The sequence below is a fragment of the Montipora capricornis genome, chromosome 7 (assembly GCF_036669925.1).
Source record: "Montipora capricornis isolate CH-2021 chromosome 7, ASM3666992v2, whole genome shotgun sequence".
Lineage (NCBI taxonomy): Eukaryota > Metazoa > Cnidaria > Anthozoa > Scleractinia > Acroporidae > Montipora > Montipora capricornis.
Genome location: NC_090889.1, coordinates 38646380 through 38652366, shown reverse-complemented (window position 1 = coordinate 38652366; position 5987 = coordinate 38646380). Strand labels below are relative to the sequence as shown.

The following is a 5987-nucleotide window of genomic DNA, read 5'->3' as shown; positions in this document are numbered from 1 at the left end:
AGACCATAAGAAATGTATGGCTCAATTAACGATCGATAAATCCTTATAAGAGTATTTGTAGGTACAAAATGCCTGAGCCTCGCAATAAAGAAGAGAATTCTCCTTCCTCCATCCCCTCACCGACGTACCAGTGGACAAACGCACTCTTGGCGTACATCAGATCAAACTTGTGATCCAAACGAGCCCAGGCCTCTGCAATAGCGGTTGTGTTACTTAACATACACACAGCACCCTGAACTTTGGCCAAGTCTCCACCGGGAACAACTGTGGGGGGCTGGTAGTGTTGAAATTGGTTTGAGCCACCTTAATGAACGCGCCGTGCGCTTTATTTATAATGATTTCATATAATAATAGTACATATGATGACTTGCTGGAGCGCATAAATCATCCCACTTTGTATAATAGAAAAATTTATTATATTTTAATTCTTGTATATAAGGCTTTACATGGGCTGGCTCCCAAATATATGTTCTAAGTTATTCACATCCCGAAATTGTAGCATTAATTTGCGGGGAGATAACTTCCTTATAGCGCCTGGAGCAAATACCACGATTTGTGGTCTTTATGCCTTGTCGTATTGCTTTAGTGAGTTACGGAATTCTCTTGCAAACGATATTAGAACAATCCAGGAATTATTATAAGTAAATTTAAGTCTGCAATTTTTAAAATGAAATTTGATACTGACTGCTGCACCTTTCGGGGCAGCACTAAAGGCAGGAATCCAGGATCCTTAACTGGAATCCGGAATCCGGAAACCAGAAATCAGAATTATCCACAATTCGTGAGAATTACACTAACTTATCCAATGGATAACTCAATTTGTTTTGCTAGTGTTAATCTATTGGATAGTGATTTATCCGGTGGATAGCTTTATCCACCTTTTGAACCATCAAAGCCTGGTTTCTAGCTTCTCTTGATTATCATCAAGTCTTCTCATTGGAAATCCCTGTAAATAAATGATCATAATCGAAATTTGTTTATTGTACATGGTAAAGTTTACGTAAAAGGAATAAGTAATAATGTTTGAAATTATTAAATAAACAAAGTTGTGTTTTACCATCTTTCCTTCCTTTGATTATGTTAGATAGTAAGAGTCCATTATTACCCAGGAGTAAGAATCTGGTATCAGGTTTGTCCCTCCCCATCACTGTCAGAAAAGTGTCTATTTTTAAACCAAGTTTTGCCAGAAAGAACCCAATTCCAATCTCCCAGGGTTAAGATTCTTTGTGTGTTGTATTTGCATTATAATATAGCATTCTCATTTAAATGATGATGCAGGTACTTGGAACAAAACGTTTTATTCCCAAGGGTTTTGATTCAGCCAAATTGGTTTATTGTTTATTTTTGGCAAAACTTGGTTTAAAAATAGACACTTTTCTGACGCTGAAGGGGACAAACCTGATACCAAATTCTTACGTAGTCTTCGATAATGAACTCTTAGTACTAGAACATAATCAAAGAAAGGAAAGATGGTAAAACACAACATTGTTTATTTAATAAATTTCAAACATTATTACTTATTACTTTTACGTAAACTTTACCATGTACAATAAACAAATTTCGATCATGATCATTTTTTTACAGGGATTTCCAATAAGAAGACTTGATGACAATCAAGAGGCGCTAGAAACCAGGCCTCCATGGTTCAAAAGGTGGATAACGCTATCCAGCGGATAAACACAAGCAAGACAAATTGAATTATCCAGTGGATAAATTAGTGTAATTCTCGCGGATTGTGGATAATTCTGGTTTCCGGCTTAGAACTTGGAGATAGTAGCATATATTTCCTTAAACTGATTCGAGTGTAAATAAAGTCTGTGTACTTGCATGACTCGTTATAAATGTGTTTTCTAGAATTTTTCAGCATCCGGGTTGGGGTTTATCAATAGTATCCAGGTAATTCGGAGTTATAAACGCTGAAATCAAGAAAACATGAGAGATGTTTAAAAAATATGAGCATGGAGGCAAACGTCAAGAAATATTTCGATATGTCTGTCAGTCGTGCAAAAAAAGGGGACCGCTTGTCAAGCCCTTTTGTCTACACCATTATTTCGCTTTCGAGAAGTTACGTTTCAACTCGAAATTTCTTTTCGACTTTACCCTCGACAACTCTATTCTCAATTCTCCACTCTCTAATCTCGAAACTCGATCCTCGATTCTCGAAACATCGAGGATCGCGGATCGAGTTTCAAGTCGAGACTGTCAACATTTGCTGCTTAGGTTTTTAGCAACGGCTTGCCATCATCCTTTTCGGATGAACTAGAGTGTCAGCAAAGGCGCGTCTTACGAACGATTATTCCAGCGTACAGTTATAAAGAGGCTCTGTAGAAAGCCAAAATACCCACATTTCGCAGAAGAAGATTTACTGTCACCTCCCCCCCCCAGAAACTATCTCTACCTACAGCTACCCTACACCCCAACCCCCAGGGAAATAAACACAGACCAGTGAAGTATGAGCATTGATCCCTTCCATTCACATGATACATTTATTTCCATTTCTTCTAACTTTCAATTACTTTTTAATGTTCACAGCACTTGCATATCATTATAAAGATAATATACCTAATAAAGCCACCATACTGCTTCTGCAGAATCATTCCACAGTACATTTTCTTTTGATATCAAACATGTTATTAAGTAACAAGGGTACATACTTGCTTATATACACTACATACAATACGTGTATACGAAACAGTTATTTTAAACGCTGAGAGCTACAACGTTATATTTACAATAATTATTATTTGCTGTCGCGCGAGCGGTTATTACGAAAATGTTGAATATAAATGCTAAAAAGGTTCTTAAAAGTCAACTGCATTATTTTCTTATTCAAATCAAAGCTTCAAAGAAAACTACTCCTCACTTAAAACACTTTAAGCAGTCATGGCTCAGTTCATGTAACTACACAAAACTCACTGGGCAACATAACAGACCAATTTCGATATATTAAAATTCAGTCCTAAACAAAAGACATTATCTCAAGGCTGTGGGGAGTAAATATAAGGATTTGTATGAGTTTATTCCCCGGGGCCACGATATAATGCGTTTTGTTTAGGACTGAATTTTAATATATCGAAAGTGGGCTACTCATGCTGCTAAAAATTCATGTTTTCTTACAAGAAGATTTCTTAGAAGATTCCCTTTCACAGAAATCAATCTCAGGTACAAAGCGGTAGAATATTCATTATAAGTGAAACGCTTCAAAATTACAGAAACATTTCAACAAATTACAAGCAAATCAGATTGTAAAAAGGGTTCATGACAGCTGAAAATCAAACTTCCTTTAGATAATAGATTATTGTTACTTGGCTTTTAGCAAGTGTCTGCTCAAGGTTCATCAAATATTTGAATGCGATGATTGTTATGGTCAGACACAACAATTTGGCCATTACTGAGGAGCGCTACTGATACTGGATACTTAAACTCTCCTAAGTTGCTGCCCTCTTTTGCAAACTTACCAACAAACTTACCATTCAGTTCAAAGACTTGCACTCTATGATTACTATAATCACAGACAAGTAAATGTCCTGATTTAGTCACTGACAAACACAAGGGACTATCAAACTCTCCATTCCCCATCCCTTCTGCGCCAAACTGATACTTATAGTCCCCCTCCTGGGTGAATACTTTCAGACTGTTATCACCCAAGTCTGACACAATGAGATAATCACCAGACTGAACACAATGAACAGGATCACTAAGAGAACTGGGTCCACCTATCTTTGTTAGAAAATTTCCATCAGGGGAAAAGAACTTAATGAATTTGTTTCCCCTATCAACCACAATAGTATTGCCATTGGAATCCAATGATAAACCCCAAGGACACTTGAGCTGGCTATTAAGGCTTCCTTCCCCACCAAACATACTCAAGTACATCCCCTCCTCGTTAAAAATTTGGATTCGATGGTTGCTTTTGTCTGCAACATAAATATTCCTATCTTTACCAAAAGCTATTCCTCTAGGGAATTGAAACTGTCCCTTGTCGCTACCCTGACGACCAAAGGATCTCAGAAAATTGCCCTTGCAGTCAAATATCTGCACCTTGTGACATGAAGTGACTGCGATTTCATCCCTGGAATTTACTGCTACCCCCCAAGGAAACATAAACATTCCATCATTCCGGCCTTTCTTTCCAAAAGATAAACCAGGTTTGACATCGAAAATTTTAATTACAACACAGAAAGGGCTACCGCGGATAAGTTGCCCGTTTACCTTAACTGACAAATTGCATTTACCTTCAAATGCAGGAGAATAGCTGATTTTGTAGGTCCCATCTTTGTTGTCATTAACAAGAAATGTGGTTATGCATTCCTGCCCTCGCTCGTCTCTCAAGTCTACCGTTACATTGTCATTCTTATTATAACATTGTTCGGCAGCCGCGTTTCTTGTCGTTAAATTGAATTGAGCTTCACGCCCAACAGTTCCTTCACAAAGTCCTTTACCTACGGCAACGGATTCCTTTGCATCAGTTGGAAATGTCAAAAGACCAATGCCTTCGCTGTTGATTGTCTCCAGAATCTTGTTATTTTCCACAAAAACTAATTCAAACAGGCTTTCAGGGTCGCGCTCAACTGGCTTCCCTTGTCCTACCCGTTCTAGAATGGTTTGCAATGATTTCTTTAGCTGAACCACCTCGGCGTCTGTGCTTTGTGTTAGAAGTTTCTCAGCTTTTTCCAGCGCTGATTCGATCGCCTTCATTTCCTGTTGAATCGCTGTTTTTTTGGTCGTTAGATTCTCCAGCGATTTCTTGGTTTCGTTTTCCACTGCTGACTTGATATTTTGCCTTTCCTCTTGAAGCCTTCTCATTAAACTATCAACAAAAATATCAACGTTCCTTAGCGTGTCTTCGCTTCGTTTAACACGCTGAGCGTACTCCTCGTCAATTTGAGTGACCATCTTTATCTTTGCGTTCAAGGTTTTTTTCGGCGTTTCAGTTAGACCTGCTAACTCGATCTTTTGAGCTTCGGCTTCCTCTTGGATTAATGTCACTTTGTGTCCTGCGTGATCTAAGATGACACAAGTTTGACAAACTGAGTTTTCGGGACAAATCTTGAGAAAAACTTTAGCTCTTCTTTCTCGTGCCCCTTCCTTGAGCAAAACACGGGTCGTTTCTTTACTTCCTCATAGTCTTTTTCTTGAAAATCTTTCACGGCCAGAACGCGGTGATCTTTGTAGCCTCGGCAAATGTTGTGCCCAAGGAAACACTCATCACAATAAAACTTGCAACACTCGAAGCAGTACGAGGTTTTAGAGCTTTTCTTATCGCAGTTTCCGCATGTTACTTGCGTTTTGTCAGATTCTTTAATAGCTAGGGCATCGATGAAGCCGCTGAGAAAAAAGCTTGTGGGAAGATCTTTCAAATCACCGCTTGCAGGAACTCTACAGCGGCCTTGGCATTTCGGACACCTCAGATCAACTTGTCCACCACTTGCTCGATGCCAGTTGATCAAACAGTTCAGACAGAAACTGTGTAAACAAGGCAGGTATCTTGGATCTTTAAGGATGTCTTGACACACCGGACACGAGGCTTCTTCGCAAAGATTGAAAATCAACTTTGGGATATCCATGTTGCTGATCTCCACGCTCAGTCACGAACTGAGTGCCTTTGACTATGACATTGCAAGTCTCGTGATTTCTATCTTTAGCTTTTCTTGGAATCAGGTGACCATTAGCCAATCATTGCGATGTGTTTTAAAAGTCTGTTGATTGTTTTGTTTTGGTTCTCTGATTCCCAGAAATTTGGCTTTTATGCAGACAGCGAGCTTTGAAAATAATACAGTTAAAGTGATAAAGGGAGGGCAAGTGGGTGACCTTTGTGAAGTGTTGTAGGCTGATTTCACGGAAATGGCTTTTTGAACGAAATATAGGATAAAGGAGAAGCTAAATATTTTACAAAACCGAGATTCCGTGGTATAACGCTTTCGATAATGCTTCTTTTAAATCTGCATGCAAACCAGAGAACTGGTATAAACTAAGGAAAAAATACT

General features: G+C 38.7%; 1 pseudogene; it reads right to left on the bottom strand.

Moving 5' to 3' along the window:
- Nucleotides 1-2451: 2451 nt before the first annotated feature.
- Nucleotides 2452-5650, bottom strand: LOC138057147 (E3 ubiquitin-protein ligase TRIM71-like; annotated as a pseudogene).
- Between the last annotated feature and the right edge of the window lie 337 nt (nucleotides 5651-5987).